Raw genomic sequence first — 25784 nt, 5'->3', positions numbered from 1 at the left:
GCATAGAAAAATGACACTGATAATACTCGTATGAACCTTCTCACTTAATAGAGCAGGTAGAAGGAGCTTTTATAGAGTGAAGCACAGGAGAAAGCTGAATTTGAAAATAAAATATGGTGTAAAAATGGAGTCAATAGAAAAAAGGGAAATGTAATGGGAGAAAGAAAAAGGAGAGAGGGAATAGGCCAAGATATCTCATATAATAAGTTTTTTCTTTATTACAATGAGCTATTGCAATGATATGGAAGGGGGGAAGGCAAGGGGGAATGAGGGAATCTTTGCTCTCATCAGAGGTGGCTAGGAGAGGAAACAGCATATATATTCAATGGGGTATAGACATCTGGAGTAAGAAGGAGAGGAGGGGACAGGAGGAAGGGGGGGATGTGAGTGATGGAGGAGAGGATGAATCATGGAGGGAGAGTGGTCAGATATAACACATTTTCTTTTTTTACTTCTTGCATTGGGCTGGGATTGGATGGCCTGTCTGGGACCATAGGGCCAGGTGATGCTGGGCCTAAGGGGTGGTAGGGGGGGGCTCGGCGCCTCTTGGCCCCAGGACCAGGGATCTATCTGCTGTGCCACTCAGCTACCCTACAACAGAGTCAGAGTGAAAGGAGAGAGAAAATCTAGTACATGGTAGTGGAGAAATACGAAAAGAGGGAGTTGCGATCAGCAATGTCAACGGTGGAAAAATATGGAAGCAATTTTTGCAATGGACTTACCGTAAAGAATGTGATCCATTTGTGACAGAGTTGTTGGTGTTGGAACAAAGACTGAAGCACATTTTTTATGATTATTATTTGGGGGGGTACAGGGCAAATGGGGCTGGGTGGCCTGCCTGGGGCCATATAGCAGGGTGATCTCTGAGGCTGGATTTGGACCTGGGTGCTCCTGGCTCAAGGGCCAATGCTCTGTCCACCACCCAGCCACCCCTACTATTATTACTATTTTATTTTATTTTGGGTCTTTGTTTTTCTTTTTTTTGGTTTTTGCAGGGCATTGGGGTTGGGGTGGCTTGCATGTCACACGACTGGGTGATTGTTGGGTGTATGGGGCTGGATACGGGCTCAGGTGCTCCTGGCTCCAGGGCTGGGGCTCTGTCCATTGCGCCCCCTAGCCATACCTACAATTATTATTATTATTTTTTTAATTTTAATTTTTTTCTCTCTCCCCTTTACTTTATCGCTCAAGCAAGTCTATATTTTGTAGGGGGAGGGGGTATTCTGTTTACTTTTAAGCAAGACTATTTTATTAATGTATAAAAAATATTATTTGTACAAAAAGAGAATAAATAAATATTAAAAAAAATAGGTCTGTCCCATGTGGGTAAAAGGATTGGTTATATAGCTCAGTGCAATTGGGAGAGTTGGGAAGTCAGTAAGAGCCTCTTAGCTACAACACAGTTCAGCACAGCTCAGGTCCCAGCTCATTAGACAAGCAGAGAATCTAAACCACAGCTTGAAGAGCAAAGATGGAGTCCCAGAACACTGGTTCAGCGTTGGTTATATCCTAGTGCAGAGAGCCCCCAGAACAAAAAAACTTAAATCTGTATACCCTATACATCTGAAGCAGAGCTCAACTATCAAAATGAGGGGGGTGGGAAATCAAGTAACAACAAAAAACTCACTAACCACTGACAGCTACTATCTGAGAAAGAAAGGATTAAAAAGGTCATCCCAGCAGAGGAAAGCAGTGACAAAATGCCTACATGAGAAGTTTCAAATGAATTGATTTCAAATACAAAAAACCTCCTGCAAGTGCTCAAAAAGAATTTTAAAAACTAAAGAAAAGAGGAAAGAAGAAGAATGGAGAAAAGAAATGACAGTCATGCAGAAGAAACATGAAAAATTGACTGAAGAAAATGACAAACTGGAAAAGTAAAAGAACTCATCTAAAAGTAAAATTAACCAATTGGAAAAGGAAACATAAGCTAACTGAAGAAAATAATACTCTAAAAACTAGAATTGGACAAATAGAAATGGATGACTTGGTGAGATAACAACATTCCATCAAACAAAACCTAAAGACTGAAAAAAAAACAGAAACATATAAAATACTTCTTATGAAAAAATGAATGATCTGGAAAACAGATAGAGGAGAATTTATGAATTATTGGTCAGTCTGAAAGCCTCTATTAGAACAGAACACCAGCCCTGGAGTCAGGAGGACCTGAGTTCAAATCTGGGCTCAGATATGTAATAATTACCTAGCTGTGTGACCTCGAACAAGCCATTTAACTCCATTGTCTTGCAAAAATCAAAACTAAAAATACACAAGAAGATGAAATAGTCCTTGAAAGAATTCCCCAGAAAGAGACCTCAAAATAAGAACTTCAAGGAATAGTATATCCAAATTTCAGAATTCTCAGCTAGAGGAGAAAATACTACAACAACAAAAGCAATTTAAATATCAGGTAGTCATAGTCAGTTCTAACACTAAAGGAGCAGAGGACTGGGATATAATATTGCAGAGGGCAAAAGATTATAGTCAAGAATCAACTACCCTGCAAATATCTGCATTCTTTTAGGGGAAAAGATGGAACTTTCAAGGAAATAGAGGAATTTCACACTTCCCTGATAAAAAGACCCGAACTGAACAGCAAATTCAGTCTTCAAATACAAAACTCAAGAGATGTATAAAAAGGTAAATGGAAGGGGAAAAATATTAGTCAATAAAAACTAAATTGTCTACATCCCTACAAGGGAAGACAATACTTGCAACTCTTGATAGTTTTATTTCTCATAAGACAGTAGAAATGTATAGATAGATGGATGGATAGATAGATAGATAGATAGATAGATAGATAGATAGATAGATAGATAGATAGAGTGAGCATGTGGGTAGAAATTGTGATGTGAGCAAATTTTTGTCTTTTGAGGATTGTATTTCTATTGGGAAAGATGGAGGAATTGTACTTGAAAAAAAGATGCTGTAAGCATAAATTGATTGTGATGTAAGTTTGCTTTTGGCTATTGAAAATTGTCCTTCTGTAAGGACATATGAAAGAATATCCTTTGATAGAGTAAGTGGGTACAAGACAAACATAAAACAATTAGGACATGGAAAAAAGGGTTTATGCTAGGAGAAGAAAATGAGGCACAAGCAAATAAATAAAACCAAATGAAGAGGCACAAATGACCTAATATAGTATAGGGAGAGCGGGAGGGTGTGAGCACTGGATAAATCTTACTCTCTACAGATTTGATTCAAAGGGAGAATAACATACATTCCCAAATTGGTTTAGAAATTTACCCCATCCTATTGGAAGGGGGAGGTCAGGGTGAGATTAGAAAAAGAAGGGAAAAAAGGCATTGGCTTGATAAAAGGGAGCACAGATTGAGGGAGGCAGCAGTTAAAAGCAAAACATAGGTGAGGAAGTATAAAGGAAAAGGAGAGAGAAAAGTAGAAACAGAGGTAAGAGAAGTTGGCAGGAAATACAGAGATAGTAATTAAATCTGTGAATGTGAATAGAATGAACTCTCCCATAAAATGGAAGCAGATAGCAGAGTGAAATAAAAACCAGAATCCTACAATATGTTGTTTACAAGAAACACACTTAGAGTAGAAAGAAACACATGGGGTAAAGGTAAAAGGTTGAAGCAGAATATATTATGCTTTAGCTGAAATAGAAAAAGCAGGGGTAGCAATCTTTATCTCAGACAAAGCTAAAGCAAATATAGATAGCGTTAAAAGAGATAAAGAAGGAAACTACATCTTCAAGGAAGCACAGACAATGAAGTAATATCAATACTAAACATATATACAGCAAGAGGTAAAACACCTAAATTCTTATAGTAGAAGCTAAGGAGTTAGAAGAAGACTTAGTCAGCAAAACTATATTAGTGAGAGACCTCAACCTCCCTCTGTCAGAATTAGATAAATCTGTTCATAAAATAAATAGGAAGGAAGTTAAGGAGGTGAATAGAATTTTAGAAAAGTTAGATATGATAGATCTCTAGAAAAAATTGAATGGGGATAGAAAGAAATATCCTTTTTTCCTCCAAAGAACATGTCATCTACCCTAAAATTGACATATTAGAGCCTAAAATCCTCACAATCAATTGCTGAAAGGCAGAAATATTAAATGCATCCTTTTCAGATCAGGATGCAATAGAAATTACATGCAAGAAAGGGCCATGAAAGGAAAAGCTAAAAGTTAATTGGAAACTAAATAACCTAACATTAAAGAATGAGTGAATCAAATAAGTCATAGAAATTATCAACAGTTTTATCCAAAACAACAACAATGATGAGATATAATACCAAAACTTGTAAGATGCAGGGAAGACAACTGTTAGGGGAAATTTTACATCTCTAAATGCTTATATGAATAAATTAGAGAATGAGGAGATGAATGGATTTGGCATACAACTAAAACAACTAGATAAAGAACAAATTAAAAAATTCCAAATTAGTTTTCAAATTAGAAATTCTGGAAATCAAAATAGAAATTAATAAAATTAAAGCAGGAAATTAAATAATAAATAATAAATTAAATAATAAATAAATAACACTAAGTATTAATCAATTAAAAACAATAAAATAAACATTTCATTAATATGATTAAAGAAAAAACTCAAATTACCTATGTCAAAAATGAAAAGTGTGAAAATACCATCAATGAAAAGGAAATTAAAGCAACAATTCAGACTTTTTTTAGCCAAATTTTGCCCAGTTGTATGCCAACAAATTTGACAATCAAAATGAAATAAATGAGTGTTTACAAAATAAATAAATTGCCCAGATTAACAGAAGAGGGAATAAAATACCTAAATAACTCCATTTCAGAAAAAGAAATTGAACAAGCCATCAATGAACTCCCTAAGTAAAAATCTTCAATGTCAGATGGATTTATAAGTGAATTCTATGAAACATTTAAAGAACAATTAACTCCAATTCTATATAAACTATTTGAAAAAAAATAGGCAATGGAATCCTGTCAAATTCCTTTTATGACACTAACAGGAAAAACCAAGGCAGAGAAAGATTATACACCTCTCCCTAATTAATATTGATACAAAAATTTTAAATAAGATTTTAACAAGGAGATTATTGCAAGTTGTCTCCAGGATAATACACCATGATAATACACTGTAGGATTTATATGAGGTATGCAGGGATGGTTCAATATTAGGAAAACAGTTAGCATAATTGACCATATCAATCAGAAAATGAACAGAAATCATATGATTAGCTCAATACATGGTAGAAAAGTCTTTGACAAAATACAGCAACCATTCCTATTAAAAAGAAGAGAGAGAGAGAGAGAGAGAGAGAGAGAGAGAGAGAGAGAGAGAGAGAGAGAGAGAGAGAGAATAGGAATAAATGGAGCTTTCCTTAAAATGATAAGCAGTATCTATCTAAAACCATCAATAAGAATAATATGTAATAAGGATAAACTAGAGGCATTCCCAATAAAATCAGTGGTGAAACAAGGATGCCCATTATCACCATCATTCAATTTTATATTAGAAATGTTAGCTTTAACAATAAGGAAAAAAGAAATGAAGAAACAAAACTCTAACTCTTAACAGATGATATGATTTTATTCTTTTTATGTTTAAAATAAATGCATTTATTTATTTTTAAATTTTACAGTTTTTCCCCAAATCTTGCTTCCCTCCCCCACCCCCCATGTAAGGCAGTCTGTGAGTCTTTACATTGTTTCCATGTTATACATTGTTCTAAACTGAATGTGTTGAGAGAGAAATCACATCCTTAAGTAAAATAAATAAAATATGAGAGATAGAAAGATTGCATAATAAGATTTTTTTTTCAATTAAAATTGGTCTTTGTTCAAACTCCACAATTCTTCCTCTGGATACAGATGGTATTTTCCATTGCAGATAGCTCAAAATTGTCTCTAATTGTTGCACTTATAAAATGAGCAAGTCCACTAAGGTTGATCATCACCCCCATGTTGCTGTTATGGTGTATGATGTTCTGGTTCTGCTCATCTTGCTCAGCATCAGTTCATGCAAATCCCTCCAGGCTTCCCTGAATTCCCATCCCTCCTAGTTTTTAATAGAACAATAGCGTTCCATAGTGTACATCTACCGCAATTTGTTCGGCCGTTCCCCAGTTGATGGACATTCACTCAGTTTCCAATTCTTTGCTACTACAAATAGAGCTACTATGAATATTTTTGTATAAGTGATGTTTTTACCCTTTTTCATGATCTCTTCAGGGTAGAGGCCTAATAGTGGTATTGCTGGATTCAAGGGTATGCACATTTTTATTGCCTTTTGGGCATAATTCCAAATTTTTCTCCAGAAATGTTGGATGAGTTCACAGCTCCACCAACAATGCATTAGTGTCCCAGATTTCCCACATCCCTTCCAACATTGATCGTTGTCCTTTGTGGTCATATTGACCAGTCTGAGAGATGTGAGGTGGTATCTCGGAGATGTTTTAATTTGCATTTCTCTAATCAGTAATGATTTAGAGCAATTTTTCATATGACTATGGGTAGCTTTGATTTCCTCATCTGTAAATTGCCTCCACATACCCTTTGACCATTTGTCAATTGGGGAATGACTTTTTTATAAATTTGATTCAGTTCTCTATATAGTTAAAGAAATGATTCCTTTGTCAGAAATGCTAGGTGTAAAAATTATTTCCCAATTTACTACATTCTTTTGATCTTGGTTACAGTGGTTTTGTCTGTGCAAAAGCTTTTTAGTTTAATGTAATCAAAATTACCTAGTTTATTTTTAATGATGTTCTCCTTCTCTTCCTTGGTCATAAACTGCTTCCCTTTCCATTGATCTGATAGGGAAAGTATTCCTTGATCTCCTAGTTTGCATATAATATTGTCTTTTATGTCTAAATCTTGTATCCATTTTGATCTTATTTTGGTATAAGGTGAGGTGCTGATCTAATCCAACTTTCTTCCATGCTAACTTCCAATTTTCCCAACAGTTTTTATCAGAGAGAATTTTTATCCCCAAAACTGGACTCTTTGCATTTCTCAAAAGGCAGATTATTATAATCGTTTCCTGCTATTGCACCTAGTCTATTCCACTGATCCACCATTCTATTTCTTAGCCAATACTAGACAGTTTTGATGACTGATGTTTTAAAATATAATTTTAGATCTGGTAGGGCTAAGCCACCTTCTTTGCACTTTTTAAAATTAAATCCCTAGTAATTCTTGACTTTTTATTTCTCCATGTGAATTTACTTACAATTTTTTCTAACTCATTTAAGTAGTTTTGGGGGAGGTTTTGATTGGAGCATTAAATAAGTATTTTTATTTAGGTAAAATTGTCATTTTTATTATATTAGCTCAGTCTATCTATGAGCAGCTGATATTTTCCCAGTTTTTTAAATCTGATTTTATTTGTGAAAGAAGTGTTCTGTAGTTGTTTTCATAGAGTTTCTGAGTCTGCCTTAGCAGGTAGACTCCCAGGTATTTTATATTGTCTGAAGTCATTTTGAATGGGATTTCCCTGTCTAGCTCTTAGAAATGCTGGGGATTTGTGAGGGTTTATTTTTATATCCTGGGACTTTGCTAAAGTTACTAATTGCTCCTAGTAGTTTTTAAGATGATTTTTTTTAGAATTCTTTAGGTATACCATCATGTCGTCTTTTCCTTCCCAATTCTAATTCTTTCAATTTCTTTTTTCTTTTCTTATTGCTGAAGTTAACATTTCTAACACAATATTAAATAGTAGTGGTGATAATGGGTATCCTTGTTTCACCCCTGATCTTATTGGGAATGCCTCTAACTTATCCCCATTACATATAATGCTTGTTGATGGTTTCAGATAGATACTGCTTACCATTCTAAGGAACAATCTATTTATTCCTATGCTCTACTGTTTTTAATAGAAATGGGTGCTGCATTTTTGTCAAAGGCTTTTTCAGCATTTGATGTTATTCTTAAAGATCCCTGGAAAATTAATGGAAAAAGTACTTTTTAGCAAAGTTGCAGGATATAAAATAAAACCTCATAAATCATCAGTATCTCTATATTGCCAACAAGACAAAACAGCAAGAGACAGAAAGAGAAATTTCATTTAAAATACTTGGGAATCTATCTTCTAAGACAAATATAGACACTATAGGAACACAAATACAAAACACTTTTCACACAAAGTCAGACCTGAACAATTGGAAAAATGTCAATTGCTCATATAATAAAAATCACAATTCTGCCAACATTACTTATTCAATGCCACACCAAACTACCAAAAATATTTTAAAGATCTAGAAAAAATAATAGCAAAATTCATCTGGAATAACCAAAGGTCAAGAATATCCAAGGAATTGATAAAAAAAATTTAAAAAGCAAAGGAAAGTGGCCTAGTCATCTAAAACTAGATTATAACAAGGCAGTCATCCAAACTGTCTGGTACTGGCTAAGAAGTGGTGGAGGATCAGTGGAATAGATTAGATACAAAAGATACAGGAGTAAATGATTATGGTATTTACTATCTGAAAAAAAACAGACTCAAACTTCTGGGATAAGAACTCACTATTTGACAAAAACTATAAAAAGTATGGCAAAAACCAGGAATAAACCAACATCTCACATCCCATACCAAGATAAGGTCATTAATGGCTTCAGGATTTAGTTATAATGGATGATATCAGAAGTCAATTAGGAGAACAAGGAATAATTTATCTGTCAGATCCATGGAATGGGGATAAATTTATGATCAAAGAAGATAAAAAACATAAATTAAAAAATAGAAACTTTCAGTTACATTACATTGAAAAGGTTTTGCACAAATAAAACTAATGCAACCAAGATTAAAAGGAATGCAGAAAGATGGCTAACAATTTTCACAGTTAGTGTTTCTGACAAAGAATTAATTTCTAAACTATAGAGAAAACTGAGTCAAATTTCTAAGAATACAAGTTATTCACCATTTGATAAATGGTCAAAGGATATGGACAGGTAATTCTCAGATGAAGAAACTTTGAGGTACCAACCTCATACCTATCAGATTGGTTAAAATGACAAAAAGGAAAATAATTGATGTTGGAAAGAATTTGAGAAAACTGGGACAGTAATGCATTGTTGATGGAATTGTGAATTGATCTAGCCTTTCTGGAGTACAATTTGGAGCTATGTATATAGGGCAATAAAACTATGCATGCTCTTTCATCCAGCAATACCATTACTGGCTCTATATCCCAAAGAGATCAGAAGAAAGAGTAAAATTCCACTTAGACAAAAATATAACAGCTTTTTCCATAATGCCAAAGAATTGGAAAATAAGAAGATGCCCATCAATTGAGGAATGGCTGAACAATCTATGGTATATCCATGTTCTGTAAGAAATCACAAGCAGTCTGACTTCAGAAAAGCATGGGGGTGCAGCTAGGTGGCGCAGTGGATAGAGCACTGGCCTTGGATTCAGGAGTACCTGAGTTCAAATCAGGCCTCAGACACTTAATACTTAATCATTACCTGGCTGTGTGGCCTTGGGGAAGCCACTTTACCCCATTGCCTTGAAAAATCTAAAAAAAAAACAAACAAAAAAAAACAAAAAAGAAAAGAAAAGCACGTGGAAATTGAGGCGATGCCCATCAATTGGGGAATGGCTAAGCAAGTTATTGTACATGAATACTATGGAATATTATTGTTCTATAAGAAACCATAAGTGGTTGGACTCTAGAGAAGCATGAAATGGCTTACGGGATCTGATGCTGGGTGAAGGGTGTAGAACCAAGAGAACAATTAACATCAACAACATTATGAAATGAAAAACCTTGATGGAAGCAACAGCTCTTGACAGTCCAGAGAGCTAGGACAACTGTATTGGACTGGTAATAGTCTATGTCATCCCCAACCAGAGGAAGAAAAGCAAAACAAAACAAAACACACAGAAAAAAAACACACCCCTACCGAATCTGATGAACATTTTATAAAAATTATTTCTTATGTATCTCTTTCCCTTAATCCTAATTCCTCATGCCAAAAATTACTAATTTGTAAAAATGTTTAAGAAAATATGTATCTAAAATGCTAATCTAACTGTTCCCTACTGAGGGGAGGGGGTGGGACAAAAGGATGGAGGGAAATTTTATAACTTGGAAATACGCATGCACAAATGGATGAAAATTTTTTAAAAAAATTCATTTATGAAAAATTTAAAAATGACCTAATGCTGAGTGAAGTAAGCAGAACTAAGAGAACATTATGCATACTAACAGCAAGATTTTGAGAGGATAAACCATGATTGATACAGCTCCTCTCAGAAGTTCAGTTATCAACAATCCTAAGAGACCTGTTAAGGAAAATGCCAGCCACATTCAGAGAAAAAGCCAAGGAGTCTGAATGCAGATAATGGCATACTATGTTCACTTTTTAAAGCTCCTTTTATATATTTTTCTTTCTCATGGTTTTTCTCCCCTTCTAGTTCTTCTTTCAAAACCTGATGATTGTTGAACTATGTTAAACTGGATTTTAATGTACAACCTACTTCAGATTGCTGTCATGGGGAGGGGGTGGAAAGGAAAGGTGGTGGAAAAAATGTAAAATTGAAAAGTTTGCAAAAGAATGAATGCTGAAAATAATCTTTTCATGCAGTCAGAAAATAAATAAATTAATGGATGAACAATGAATTAATGAATGAACACCTAAATAAATAAATACACAAATAATTAAATAGTTACATAAAGAAATAAATGGGAGTGGAAGAAAAGAGTTGGAATTCTAGCTTTGCCACTTAGTGGCATTATGCTCTTGGTCAATTATTTGACTTTCTCTGGACCTCAAACTTCATCTTCTTTTAAATGGAATTACCATAGATCAAACTCTTACCCTGAGACATATGGGCTCCCACAGAATAAAGTTGGGTATGGGGGAAAAATGCATCCTTATTTTAACAAATAAGGTTTGGTTTCCTTTGCAATCCTAGGTGTTTTATTTTATGCATTTAAGTATATTATTCAGAGTAGGACACCATAAACTCCAACAAGCTATCACAAAGATCCAAGGCTAAGTCTCCCTTCCAAAGATGTTCTCAAGTGGGTCTAGTCCTTGATTTCTAGCTGGGACAAGATTGAAGTTTTAAGGAAAAAGAATGGTTTTGGTCAGGTGTGAGTTTTTTGATTAACTACTATGTTCCAAATCCTTCAATGGGCAGAAAAAGAATGAAACCATCCCTACTCCAGAGAAATTTTCATTCTAATGGAGGAAAACAACACAAGCATATGCAAACATTTGTGTATATGGTATAGATGTATAGATTTATATTTATTGAATAAATAAAAATCAATATATTGTAGTTCAGTCAACTCTTTGTAACCTCATAGACCATTACACACCAATACAATTCAAGGGGTTTTCTTGACTAAGAAACTGGAGTGGTTTGGTTATAAGTGACATGTGGAGTTACACAGCTAGAGGCTGTTAAATGGCAGATTTGAATTTATGTCTTTCTGACTTCAGGTCCAGAACCTTATCCATTGCATTACTTTTTTCTCTCTCTCCCCCCATTTTTATACATGTATAATATATATATATATATATATAGACAAAAATATATATACACATACATATCATATGTATGTGTATATATATATATATATTGTGTGGGCCTATATATGTAAAATATTTCTATGTAGGCTTGTATGTGTGTGTGTGTTTCTGTATATGTCTGTCTGTGTGTTTATATTTACTGAATAACTACAAAGAGAATAAAGACAAATCAATTAGCATTTATCAATTGCCTACCATGTACTGGACTCTGTCCTGGCATTTATATAAAAGTAATAAGCCTGAAAGTGAAACAATCCCTGCCTTAAAGAGCATATAGTCTTACAGGAGAAAATTAATGTATACACCTATTTGAAATAAATAAATGAATGAATGAATGAATGAATAGAGCATAAATAGAACATAAATAGAAAGAAATCCGCTTTTATTAAGTATTTATTATTAACAAGAACTGAGAATCCAAAGACAAAATACAATAAATCCAACCTCAGGCAGCTTATATTCTCATTGTAGAAGGAACTAGCACACATTTAAGAGAGGAAATGGTAAAAGCAAGAATACAGGTGAAAATAAAAAAATTTATTAAATGCCAGTTGTATCCCATGCACTGTACTATGTCCTGGGGTGCAAAAATAAAACAACTCCTGCCCTCAAAGAGCTTACATTCTAAAAATAAATGTTGAACTCATCCTTTGAAAAAATCAAGATTTTGAAGTTTCTAGAATTATTCTAGATAAAGGGAACAGAGGGGAACTAGAAGGTGACAGGTCACAGAGATTGGCAAAAGCCTTGATGGGTAAGGATCAGCCTCTTTCATCTTCTCCTTGAAGCAGCCTGGATCCAAAGAATAAAGAAAGAAAGATTTGGCAGGAAAAACAGCAAGGGAAACCCCCACCACCACCACCACCACCACTTCTTCCCTCAGTGAAGTCACTTGAGGTCTGCCTAACCGGGCAAGGTTACAGTTTGTTGAATGAATCATTAACCGACTATATCCTGCTTAGTGCCCGGCTCAAGGGTCTTGAACATTTTCAATCCTTAATATTTGTTGCGCTGGTGTCTGGCCTCCAGGTCTCTCAGCTCTCTTTCACTCATGAAACTGCTGGTGTAGAAGCTTAAGGTCTACATATATAACTGTAAAACAAAATAGCATGGGTGAGTAAATTAAAAACTAGCATTTGGGGGTGGCTAGGTGGCACAGTGGAAAGAGCACTGGCCCTGGAGTCAGGAGGACCTGAGTTCAAATTTGACCTCAGACCCTTAACCCCATTGCCTTGAAAAAAAACCCCTAAAAATAAAAATAAAACTGGCGTTTGTGTCATGCTTCAGAATAGTCAGACTGTTTTACAACCATTATCTCATTTAACCCTCAGAACAACTCTCTGAGGTGGCAACTATATATAAATATATATATATATATATATATATATATATATATATTCATTATACATACATTGTCGTTGAGTTTTCTTTTTAGTCAAATTTGATAACCCCATTTGGCATTTCCTCAGCAAAGATACTGGAATGGCTTTTCATTTCCCTCTCCAGCTCATTTTACAGATGAGGAAACTAATGTAAATAAGATTAAGTAATTTGCCTAGGACTACACATCTGGTGACACAAACAGATAGATAGATAGATAGATAGATAGATAGATAGATAGATAGATAGATAGATAGAGATATATATGTATACATATATGATATAATATCTAGGTTATATATCTTTTATATAAAGTATAGTATAGCATAAACAGGGCATAATATGTATCTTATAGGAGATAAAGATGTATAGACACATATATACATACACACATCCATATACTTAAATAGTTACATATATGAAATTGAGGTCTCTAATTCATGGTCTGTATAGTTAATAAATGTCAGAGGAAGGATTTGATCTCCTTGATTGCAGATTGAGCATGGAGGAGAATTCTGAAAGGGGTGGGAGCAATAAGAGAAGGAGATGGGATTGGAGCCCACCCTTGATGAATGAGTAGGAAGAAATCCCTGCAATGGAGAGAACAGAAACTAGGGAGGGCAAGAGGAGAGGGAGGAGACAGGTTGAACAGAAAATGAAATGAGAAAGGCATTTGGAAAGTTCTTTGTGTAAAATAAGACTTTAAACAGTTTGGCAGTCAGAATTAAAGTCAGCTTCAGGTATTTACTAGTGGTGAGACCTTGGGGAAGTCGTAGGGACCACAGCTCTAGAGTTGGAAAAGACATCAGAGACCATGTAACCGATCTCATTTTACAAATGTGGAAACAGGCCTAGAGAGGTTAAACGACTAGTCCAGGCTCGTACAAGTAGATGATTCTTGAACTCAGGGATTCCTCTGATTTCAAGAAGGCAGCATCTGGCTGCCCTTCACTTGACCTCTCAGACCCTCAGTTTCCTCAACCTCAAAATGAGGATTATGGTATCTTCACCTAGATCAAGGTTTATCTCAAGGAAAGTGCTTTTATCTCAAGGTAAGTGACTCAATGCCCTACTGAAATGGAAGTAATTATGACTGTTAAACTCACATTGCACTCCTGGGGGTGGGGGCAGGATTCAGTCTTTGTAGTTGGGGGTGGGGCAAGGGCAGGGATGGAAGGGCTACCTAAAATACTAGAACTGTGCTCTAAGGTGGCACTGGGATTTCAGAGGAGGTGGGTGCTTGATTGCCCCCGAGTTAAATCGCCTCTGTCCGGATGGTTTCCCTTCTGGACTGTGGGCTCTCTTCCTCTCTCCCCTCCCCTTTTTCATCTGTCCCCCAGTGGCTTAGAGAAGCCCACGATTGATTAAATCACCCTAAGGTCACAGAATAGAGAGGTAATTTTTTCCCTGCCCGGGGCTACTGTGGTCTCTGCCCTTTTTCGGCTGGCTCGATGGATCCCCCTGCCCCATTGCCCCCTGCCTCAGGCAGGTAATGATTTAATATCCACCCAAGCCAGACCTTCTGGCTGGGGGTGGGAGCGAAGTGCTCTGGACTTCCTGCCCCCTCTCCGAACCTGAACCTGAGGTTCAGGGAGCCCAGGCAGCAGGAGAAAGTGGCGGGGGGGGGGGGGGTATTGGGAGAAGCCGAGTAGGATGAGCAGGAGAAGGGGAAAAGAAGGAGGAGAAAGAGGAAGGCAAAGGAAGAGAGGGGGGAAATGAAGGGGCGTGGGGAGAAGGAAGGAAGAGGGGAAGCCTGGGAAGGAGGAGGAAGAGAAGGTGGGGGAGAGGGGGAGAAAAGGAGGTGAAGAGGGAAGTGGAGGAGAGAGGGAGGAAAAGAAGGGTTGGGGGGACAAGAGGAGTGGGAAGGAGGAGGAAAATGAGAAGAAGAAGAGGAGGAGAAAGAGGAAGGCAGAGAGGAGGGAAAAGAAGGGGTATGGGGGGAGAAGAAATTTGGGAAGGAGGAGGAGAAAGAGAAAGGCGAAGAGGGAGACAGAAAAGGAGAGAGGGGTGTAAAGAAGGGGTATGGGGAGGAGAAAGGACAAGGGAGAGCATGGAAAAGAGGAGAAAGAACTGGAGAGAAGGAGGGGGGAATAGGAAGCAGGAGGTGGTGAAGGAGGAGGAGGAGGAGGAAGAGGAGGAAGGGGGAGGTCCCCTTGGAAGGCAGGCCCAGAACTCTGCTCTCTCCAGTGAGAGAGAACGCTAGGCTGGGCTGTTGGCCAGGCTCTTAACCCCAGCAGGGACTTCGGGGCTCCCGGGCTTTGAAGCGTCCTGGAGGGCCCGGCTCCCTCCTTTCTAGGGCTCCCACGTGCAGGGGGTGGGGTATGCCAGGGTGCCCTAGCTCGGAAGTCAGAGATCCAATCGTATAGACACGCATAGGCACATGCCCACAGAGATAGGCAACATGCGCACGCGCGTGAACACACACACACACACACACACACACACACACCCCTCCGCTTGCAGTCGCGTGTACAGACGCCACACCGACTCATATTTTACACGGTCCTCCAGTTCACTCTGTACTTACCCGAGCTTACACGAGCACACGCGCACACACTCACTCAGCGACACCAACAAACCGACCAGAGAGATACAAAACACACACAGTTGCTCTCCCCCGGGTGCACACTTTCGGAAAGCAGACACATTTCGAAAAACATGGATACTGGCAGACGGACATAATCACGGAAAGGATACACTGAATGCACACGCACACGCACCTGCCCTTGACTAGCTCCATACCCATAACTCACGTTCACACTTGCCCATAGGCAATGCCCGGGGAGTTTGGGGAGGTCAGATGGTAGTTCGGTCGTGGAAAATGAAGCTAGCTCTTTTTGTTTTTAGGTTTTTGCTAGGCAATGGCGTTAAGTGACTTGCCCAAGGCCACACAGCTAGGTCATTATTAAGTGTCTGAGACTGGATTTGAACCCAAGTACTCCTGACCCCAGGACCGGTGCTTTATCCACTGCGCCACCTAGCCGCCCTGAAGTTACATCTTTTAGAGATCTGGGTTCAAATGCATTCTGCCAATTATGGTGTCTGATATGTTCCAGAGAGTTCTGTGGGTGTGTGTGTGTGTCCGCGTTTGCGCGCGCTTGCCAGTCTGGGGGGGGGGGGTTGTCCTGTTGGCAGCAGCTGCCTCACCTCTGGGGCACCACCTCCAGTTTGAGCTAGAGGATTTCCGGCCTCTCCACTCCGAGACTCAGTTCACCTTATCTGGCTCCCGGAGTCCTGCTCCTCCCCCCTGGACTCCCGGAGAAGGGCGCAGCCTCACCTGGGTCCCGCCCAGAGGGAAAGGTGTCACTGGAGGAGAGTTAAGTGGGAGGGGCCGGAACTGGACCGGGCCAACTGGAAAGAGGGCGGACCCAGCTCCCAGAGGTCACGGGCAGGAAGAATCGATCTCGGGGCCTTGAGGCAGCGGGCAAACTATGGGCCCCGCCCCACCAAATGTTGGGTGGCAGCTAACTCTCCAACTGCTTCCAGAAGCCTCCTGGAGATGCCAGGGTCTGCCCTCGGGGCTTCGGTGGAGAGATCTGTCCGACGGGCAGAGCGGTATCGTCGCCTGGCTCTGAGAAGTGGTTTGGAAGTGATCTCCCAAGCTGATCGTAGGGCCAGAGGAGGGAGATGGGAGGAGCATGCGTTCTGGAGCCCACTCATCCTTCAGTGCCTCCCATCTAGTGTCACGGTTTCAGTCTATCTTGGGATCCAGACACTGAGCTACAAGGTGAAGAAGTGATTTGTTAGGGCGCCTTTCTGTCTCTGAGCCCAAGACTGTGATTAGGTTTTTCCACCTCTCCTTGCCTGCAAACTGAAACGACCCTTGACCACCCCCAAAATATCCCCGAAGCCAGCACGTGGAGGGAAGAGGGGGGAAACCAAAATTAAGATGACCGGACCCCACATTAGGAATCGAAATCCGTTTTCCTTTTGAGTTGGAGATGTGAGCAGGGCTTTACCTGGAATCACGCCTTGTCAGGACTGGTCCTAAGGAAGAATTGAAGTCTCTTGAGCTTGCTCTCTACTCCCTTTATACTAATTCCCAACCTACACTAGCTTCTTCTGGGAAAGCGTTTTGTAAACAGAGACAACAGCCTATAGTGTTCTGGGTCCTGAGTGTCCAGGGATATCCTGTTTGATTGTTGACTATTTGAACAATCGGTTGCCCTTGGTAGGTGTAGACCTGGTCGTTGGATGACCCGCTAGGCTGCCCACCTGGCTGAAGCTTCTGGATGTCTATCAGACGAGTTTCCCTACCCAGTGCTCCCGGAAACCGAACGGGGGTGGGAGTGGGAGGTCTGCCCCAGATTTTCAAACCCCACACCTAGAGGATGAGGCTGATGTCCTTCCTGCCTCCATTGTGTGGCTGTGGTTTTGAATTCCAGAGTGATTTATTGGAGGAGGCAAAGGTATGAATGACTTTGCCCGAGGAAGAAGACGAGGAAGGGAGAGGATGAAACCTGGTCCCCCGGCTCTCTCTTCTGGTCCAGTCTCTGATGACATACCACACCTCAAAAGCACTCGACAGCAACGAATAAAGCGCTCCCCTTCCCCTCACCCCCTTACTAGACCCCAAGTCTACCTGAATTCTTCTGATGACTCAAGTAGCTGCTCACCAGGCTCCTGGGGGGGGGGGGGTCGAGAAGACAACGGTTAGACTGAGATGGGGATGTTGGCACTAACAATAATTCACCCGAGTCCCGGCCTCTTTTCAGTCCCTGGAGAGGCAGAGGCGCACAGTACGTGAGATCTCTTCTTTTCGTGGAAGAGAAGGGACTGGGAAAAAGGCAGGTGGCATTGTCTCCCCCAGGATCCTGCCCACATCACCACCACGCACTAGCACGTCCACACACCGCCACATGCCCAGGGGACTAGCCGTCAATTAAAGTTACCTTATATTGAAAGGGGACCAAAAGAGAAACGCAGAAAATGTACTAAATTGGGGGCCAGACAGACCTGGTCCGAACGTCAGTCTGTCACTTATTCCATGGGTAATCTCTCCAGACCTCTGTTTCCTCAACTGTAAAATGAAGGTCTTGCTCTAGACGATTTCTCAGGTCTCTTGAAGCTCTGAACTTTTTCTGTTAATCTGAGTTCTCTTTCCAACTCCATTACCAACTTAGAAAGTCAGGTCTCCCCTGGGCCTCAGTTTCCTCCATTGACAAATGGGGAATATAATTTCCTCCCTACTGTGCCCTGCCCTCTTCTCAGGGGTCTGAGGAGGTTTCGTTGAAGTTATGATTGCCAAGTACTCTGGGAGCTGGGCTGGATTGGACAGAAGCAAGGGTTAACCATTCTCCCGGGAGCCCAAGATAAAACTTGAAGCCTTGCCCATACTTTGCTTGAGGGCACCGAAGCCTGCGCACCTGAGCCAAGCCGCGATGTTCAGGAAAGGATTGGGGGACTAAGATAAAACGCGCAGCTGGAGAGGCGTTTGGACTTGCCTGAGATAAACAAAGAGACGCGGGATAGAACCCACTGCGTCGCGGGGACTGAGAGAACTCCACGGGGGAAGAGAAGGGGCGCCCAGGGCTCGTTGATTGGCGGGTTTTGAGTGCGCTCTTTAGGAAAAGTTGGACGTGGGCATCTCCTGGGAAGGGAATACATAGAGATGAGGAAGGGAACAAAAAGGGAATCAGGTCGAGCGACTAGCCAGGGGGCGCGGGGGGGGGGTGCTCACAGGGGCTGTGGCCCCAAACCCCAGGTCTAGAGAAGTGGATCCTTTCTGGTATTGTTTTGTAAACATCTCTGTTATTAAAGATTGGAGGACGCCTGGCGCCTCCTGGATAGACCCAGCTCCAGGCTCTCGAAACGCAGGCAAACGAAATGCTATAAAAATAAAAGAGCCCCGTCCAGCTCCATGGTTCTCTGAATTGAGAAGTCACACATTCGACTGGCTTTGGGCAGTCCACTCAATTGGAAAGGCGGTCCATCGATCTTGGGACAAAACTTCGGTCTCAAATGACTGGTTTTTCTATTACGCTTGAAGATTTACAAAAGGTTTGACAGCCATGATTATGTTTGAGCCCCATTACCACATTGGGAAATGAGTATGAACAACCTTCCGCCCCATTTTACAGAGGGTAACATTTTTGACAGAGGTAAACTGAGGCTTGACCTCAATTATATAGGCGTCAGATCTGGGGTACAGTCAGACCCAGGTGTTCTCTCCATTATGAATCTGTGTTTCTTTAGCTCTCCTGGATGGGTCTGATCGACTCCAAAAGCTGAGCTAGAGGTTCCTTCTCGCTAAGTCTGAGAAAGGGAAGACTTTTGCGGGTGTGGAGAACCAAGTCTATTTTTTTAGGATATAAAGGAAATCGATTCGATTGGATTCATATTCCTTGGAGAGGGGGGAAGCAGCGCTGTAGAAATATGTTCCATCAAATGAGAGCTCCTGGGTGATCCAAGAGGCAGAGGTTAAATGGCGAGAGGGGCGGACAGGATTGTGAAGTGGGTTTGGGGGTATGAGGCCCGGGTTCCACAGAGAGCTGTCCAGCCTTTCTCTTCCAAGTTCCCAAGAGACACATCCCTGAAGGCATGGCTTCGTTGAAATCTCTCCAGAGAGAAATTCAAAGGTGCGTCAGTCCTCAGACACAGTGTGCCTGTCTCTAGGAGTGTGGGCGTGTCTTTGAGGGCTACATGTATGTGTCCGTTGTATGTTTGTAGTGGCGGGGGTGTGCTGTGTTGTGCAGGCACAGCGTATGTGAAGTAACACTATTGGTGTTGTGCTAGAGTTTGCTTGTTCGTGCATAGGTCAATCTGTCGCTGTGTATGTGTGTGGCGTTCAGGTGTGTCTGGGTGCTCCTGTGTGTTTGTGATGTGTATCTGGTGTGTGTGTGTGTGTGTGTGTGTGTGTGTGCAGTGTGTGGCTGTAATGCCTCTGGGGGTGTCCTTGGTTTATGTGCCCTTCCTGAGTATACGTGTGTCATTTTGCACGATGCCTTTCTGCAGTTTGTGGAAAACGCTTCCATCTGGGGCAGTGTTTTTCAGGGGGTCCTGTGCATCCTTTCTCAGCCCCCCTCCCCAGCCCACACCATTGTTCCCCACAGCCGAGGTTTTCCCAAACTTGCCCAGAATCTGCCGACTCCCCGGGCGCATGGCAGAAATCTCCTCCCATGTTATGCCTTCCCTCGGCTGCTTGCTCATTCTAACCAGCCACCCTGGCCGAGTTTAACATCCTCCTCATCCTCAACACCATCTTCCTCATCCCTCCCTTGCGGCTAAGTGGTCCAACTTTCCGTTTTCATCCGCCTAAATTCCATTCGTGGCTACAACCCGTCAAGTCAATACGATCTGCCCTGGGCCAAAAAGAATCTGGTCCTGGGAAGCCCCGACGGGGCGTCCAGTGGTGGAGGGGTGGGGGAGGGGAGGAGGAGAGTCCAGTCTTTATAGCCCCCAGAGGAGAGTAAAAGTCCAAGGCAACAGGGCTCATTCCTACCCCCATGGTAGCGCCTTGACTGCTTCCGGGCCCTGGACATTCACCAGTTCCTCTGCACCCTGGCTGACTGGTCCGTGAACCTGGAGCCCTCTCCGGGGCATCTCAGACTTTGGGGTGCTAGTCTGTAGCCTGGGAGCTTGTCGCTGCGGGGCTGACCCAGGGAGTTGGAGAATGCGTCTGCATTCCGCCAGGCTCTCGGAAGAAACTCCTGCCACGCGCTGGCCCAGCCACTCGGCCCGGAGAGCTGCCTCATGCCCCTCTGGCTCACACCTGCCCCCAAACCCACACCACATCCTGAAACAGCCGGAGGGGAGCCGGAGAACACAGGAACTAGAAAATCGAGGAAAGGCTGCGGGCGCCATCCCACACAGCTTTGTCCGAGCGGAGCCCGAGCTAGGCGTGTCCCGCTGCCGTCTCTCCTCGCCCCATCCGCAGGTGGGCCCCAGGGGAGCCCTTAGCACAGGTTAACCCTGGCTCTAAAAACCTCCTTCTCGGCCCCTCGCTGCTTTCTGGTTCCTGAATTCTCCCTGCACCGGGGAGCCCCTAAATCGTTTGAAGTCCGAAATGGATGTCTTTGTTGTTTATCGGTCTCTGTCAAAATGGTAACTACCAAACCTGTCCATTCGGGTTCCAGGGCCTCAAAGTCATGGAAGGTGGGGCCAGGCAACGACTTCTGCAGCCTGGTTACCTCCGTCGGTGGCCACGAGGGTCGCCCCCGCCGGGATCACGGCTCCTTTCTCTGACTCGAGTGTGGTGAAGCGTCGAGCCCTGGTCAGTGCCCCCCCCCCCGACGGGGAGAGCACCAGAGCCCAGACACTGGGGAGAGAAGGCAGCCAGCGCTAATTCGGAGGGCAAGGCGGCTGAAGTTCAACGAGCCTCTCCAGGATTCGGCACGGGGTTCATCCCCTCCCCTTGACCCCCACTCTGAGGAAAGAATAGAAGCTGGCTCCCATTTTTGTCCCGTCCCTCAACCTCTCCTTTTCTTCTGGCCATTAGGACCACCTCACTACCGGGGAGACACGCAAGAGAGCTCACCCAATCCCCTAGACTAGCTACCCCTTCAGACTTTGGGGCCCCTGGTTTTGGGCAGTGCCAGACTGGGTCATGTCTGAAATGCTCGTATTGGTTTTTAGCCATTAAAACAAATTCTCCCATGGGCAGAATGACTGTTTCAAAGCTCTGGTAAGACCGCGCTAAGGAAGAGATCGCCAGGCCCTGGAGCAGGTGGGTGCAAGCTCTTTCGGGAAGGTGCTGGGGCCCGGCCCAAGCCCTAGTCCTCGGTCTCCCGTCTCCCTCAAACGGGTGACTTTCCATTAAGCAAGGAAGCCGATCCAGAGGCTTTCAGAGAAGAGTGGACCGTTGTTGGAGAGATGGTTATTTTTGTTTATTTGTTTGGATGGGGGGGGGGCTCATACCTGTGATTCTCCTGTTCCTTCCCGCCCCTCCCCCTCTTATGCCCAGGCTAGATTCCCTTGAAGCCCGTCTTCACGGCTGTTTGAAAAGCAACTAATTAAAATCCCAAGGGAAAAACGGTTATTTACCGGGTTCCCTTCTTCCATGGCAGATTGTGGCCGCTACCACAGACTTATGGATTCGAAGAGGAAGGGGAGATGAACAGAGATGGGAGAAGAGAAGCGAAAAGTTGGGAAATCCCAGGGGGATATGGGTAATCTCCGAATAACCGGTGGGCTCCGGGAGCTTAGAGATACTGAGAAACCTCAAAGAAGCCTTTTGGTGGCAGAGAAATTAAAACTCTGCACCCGCTCCTCACTCTACCTCCTCACTCCCACCCAAGTAGGGACACCATAACGAATGTTGGTATTGTGAAGGGTGGGAAACACGAGGGGCGGTTTTCCCACCTGCATCCAAGGTCTTTCTCCCCTGTTTCCTTTCCCACCATTAACTCCCTCTACCCTCAGCCTTAGCCTTAAAGTGAGCCCATAACAGAACTATAGCACAGTCTTCTACCCCATAGGCCAGGTCCCAAGGGGAAGCTTTCTTTGCTCGAAACTCTGTTTCCTTTCAGGATCCAGGGAAGCTGCATCCCGAGGACCCATGCTGTTAAGAATCCCTTGCACTGCTTCCCTGGAGAAGCCCCAGAATGGTACCAAGGACCTTAGAAATCCAAAGTCAGAGTTCATCACCCCCCACAAGATTTCTCCCTCCCCCAAATAAGAGCCACACACCCGTCTGCACAGTAGCCCCAAAGGGTAGCCTGGGCCTCTCGACTATCTGGACCCTGACAGGCAAAGTTGGACAGAGCCACAGAGCTGCAGGATGCCCACTGGCCCTGGATATGAAATCGCCCTGCTTTTCCTACTCTAGAAAGAGAAATCAGACAAGTAGACGGGAGATCTGGGGCCTGGTCTGACTTGCCGCTCTTACTTCCTGCCCTACTGGCCTCCTGCTTGGCCTGGCCCCTTTGGGGTCAGAGAGTCCACAGATGACTGAGACCTCTGCCCTCTAGCTGCTCCCTTTCCCATTAGCATATCCCAAGTCTGTCCCGCTGGTGAAGGGGTCTGGGCTGCCCTTCCCAGCACGGGGACCTGGAAAACACTGAAAACTTGGCATGGGGGAGGGTTGAACTTACTAGCAGCCAAGGAGCTGGTCGAAAATGGAAGCTGCCTTTTCTTGGATCAGTCTCCGAGGCCTCTTGTCGCAGAGCGGACAAGAGATCCAGCCCTGTGGGGGCCACTTTTTTCCAAGTGGGAGCCAGAGAAGGGAGCCCAACCTCCGGGAATTTCCCTCTCGGTTACCCGGCTCCTCCGAAATCCCCGTGTCTTCCATACCTGCTCTTCCTCTACCCCTGCCGGGTCTTTCTCTATCCAGAATAAAACCAAAAAGAATCACCAGTCAGGGATTTGGGGGCACTAGGGACCGTTTTTCGTTGCTCTCTAGTATTGTGAAAGCGTCTGAGGAGAGGACATTAGAAGGGTCATAGATCGGGGGCCATTTTTTGCTGAAAGAAATGACCCCCCCTCTAAAATCTGGGAGCCATTTTTTGGCAGAGATCTGGCAGCCTGGATCATCCCAATTCAGATAGCCCAGCTTCTGACCCCTCTGAGCAGGGGCAAGCAAGAGGGCTTCTCTCTCCTCACTCTCTCTACCTCCGTTCCTAGGGTTTTTTTTTAATGCATTTTTCTTCCTCCACATCGTCAGCAATAATGACTTTATTTTTTTTCCTTTTGTATGTGTGTATTGGGGAGGGGAGATGGAAGGAAAAAAATGTATTTTTTGCTCTCTCCTGTATTTCTGTCTTTTCGCTCCCCTTAGCTCCTGGGGCTTCCACCGGGTGAGGGTCAAAGACAGGGCTGACAGCGAAGTGAGACTGGAGGCGCTGACAGCCTTTGGGTGGAGGAAGAGCCTGCTGACATGGAGCAGAAAAAGAGGTGAAGGCCAGTCTAGTCCAGCCCAAGACCAGGCCCCAAAGCCCAGGTCCAAAATCAGACGCCTTAGGAAGAAGGCTTTTCTCGGTCCCAAGCCTGGGGCTAGAAATCCCAGGACCCTTTGGGGGGGAGGACCTAACAACTATGTATGTATGTATGATTACCTTTCTCCCAAGACCCCTTAGGCCAGTCCCCCTTTTAATCATCCTCCTTCTGAGGGTCTAATCCTGAGGGAGGAAACGGAGAAGAGGAGGCTTTCTGCTTTCAGACCTCAGTCCCACTGCCTTAAGGAGTGGGTTCTGTTATTTCCTCCGCCTTCCCCAGGTTCTGTCCTCCCTCGGACCTCAGGGTCTGGAGGTTGTTCCCTGGAGAGGAGAGGTGAGAGGGAAAGGTAGAACGAACAAGAGCCGATGTGGCTTTGGTTGCCAACTGCCCATCCTGCCAGCGCCCTCCACCCTAATTCCCCGAGACCTCTGCCTCCTTCTCCCAAGTGCCCAAAATCTAGAACCTCGCTATTCGTTTGCCTGGGCTGTCCTGAATCGGCCCTGATCTGGGGGGGGAAGCTCCGTGGCCTGGAGTGAGAGCTTTAGTTTGACACCTATTTAGGTCTCCGTGATTAAAACGACACAGGTCTCCGTGAATAAAACTGCACAGAAGGGGTAGCTGTGGCTCCTGGCACAACAGAGGGGCAGCGGAGATGGGGAAGAGCCTGGTTTCTGTGGGTTTAGGGGATTGAGGGTGGTTTGGTGGGGGGGGGTATATAAACCCGGCTGAGGCCGGAGAGAAGAGCGCCCTAGTCTGCAGTGCCTCGGTAGTGGTTCCCTCGGGAGATCGGCCTCTCCTGGGCTAGGAAACTGGGGTGAAAGGAGCAGCAGGAGGAGGAAGGCCCGGAACCCTTGCCATTTCGCGGACAGAAGTGTGTTCCAGACCAACTCCCTTTTATCCCCAACTCTTTCCAACTAGGGGCGTTTCCAACAAGGGGATACCCTCGCCGGGACATACTTCTCCCTTGGAGGCTCCCCCCCGACTCAGGCCGAGCCCCACGTTCAGCTTCCCCTAGACTGACTACCGAAGCCACCGAAGCTCAGCTGAGGCCAGCGGGACCAAATCAGGCTCTCCCACCGCCCACCACCTCCTCTCTCCGGCCGCCTGCCTCGGGCCCAGCTGGGCTCTCGGCGCCGGCAAGAATTAGGGACTGACAGAGGAGGAAGAAACACAATTAAGACAAATCCACCCACCTTCCTGTGGGAGCCCTCCACCTGCTGGCCTAACGGCGGGACCCCCTCGCCTTGATTTCCTTAGCTCGACCCAGACGAGAGTCCCCTCGTTAGCCTTCCCGGCTCTCTGCCTCCTAGCCTCCAGCAACATGCTCCCCCTGAGCAGGTGTGCGTATGGGAGGGGATGGAGTCGGTACTCCCCCACCCACCCACTTCCCAAACTGCCCCTTGCCCAAAGCCCCTCTACAGATCTGTCCTCTCCTAAACACGGCCGCTCTTCCCCAGCTCACCCCTAGCCTGGTGCTCACCTCAGTTGGGCAGCCCCAGCGGAGAAGCCGCAAGGTCTGGGAATGGGTGTAGGAGAAGCACTGCGGGGGGACTGGAGGAAGGCAAGTCAGCCCCCTCCCTCCCGCCTTGGCCCCGGTCCCGGCTAAGAGGCAGAGGTACTGGGGAGAACTGGCTTCAGGGTACCTAGAATCGGAGCTGGGCAGTGTAGAAAGGTCCTGGAATACCGGGGTGGGGGGCAAGCAAGAGTTTTCAACGAAAAGCCCTTCCTATTCCTCACCACCCCGCCTTCTCAGAGCTCTGCCGATCACCGCTCCGATCCATTCTTTTCGGTGCCCCCCCAAGTCTCCGGCGCACCAGAGGTTCAACCATTCTCTCCGCTCCCCTCCCCGTCTCCCCTCTCCCCAAAAGACCTCCGTCCGGGCCTGGGTAGGAAAGTCTGCAGCCTGGAGACTCTAGCCAAGTGTAGTGGCTCTGTGTTCTTAATGCTGCGTGCGGGAGGGAAGGGGTCGTGCAGGCTGGGGGCCGCTGGGGTCGGGGAGGAAAGGGGGAGAAGCCGGGAGGGCCCGCGGGGCCAG

The 25784-nt window shown here is 44.0% G+C and overlaps 1 long non-coding RNA gene across 3 annotated transcripts; it reads right to left on the bottom strand.

Annotated features, from left to right (window-relative positions):
* Positions 1 to 11879: 11879 nt before the first annotated feature.
* LOC141509265 (uncharacterized) lies at positions 11880 to 25574 on the bottom strand. Of its 3 annotated transcripts, XR_012474625.1 has the most exons (5): positions 25230 to 25574; positions 23869 to 24069; positions 22909 to 23139; positions 16155 to 16597; positions 11880 to 12589 (listed from the first exon to the last, which is right to left on the bottom strand). It is a non-coding gene; the product is annotated as an uncharacterized LOC141509265 (long non-coding RNA). The 3 variants fall into 3 exon arrangements; XR_012474626.1 differs by lacking the exon at positions 25230 to 25574 and having other exon boundaries at positions 16025 to 16597; positions 23869 to 24774; XR_012474624.1 differs by lacking the exon at positions 25230 to 25574 and having other exon boundaries at positions 23869 to 24774.
* Positions 25575 to 25784: the final 210 nt, after the last annotated feature.

Source organism: Macrotis lagotis, chromosome 1 (assembly GCF_037893015.1).
Source record: "Macrotis lagotis isolate mMagLag1 chromosome 1, bilby.v1.9.chrom.fasta, whole genome shotgun sequence".
Taxonomy (NCBI): Eukaryota; Metazoa; Chordata; class Mammalia; order Peramelemorphia; family Peramelidae; genus Macrotis; species Macrotis lagotis.
The sequence above is the reverse complement of the archived record's forward strand: the minus strand, read 5'-3'. Positions and strand labels throughout refer to the sequence as shown.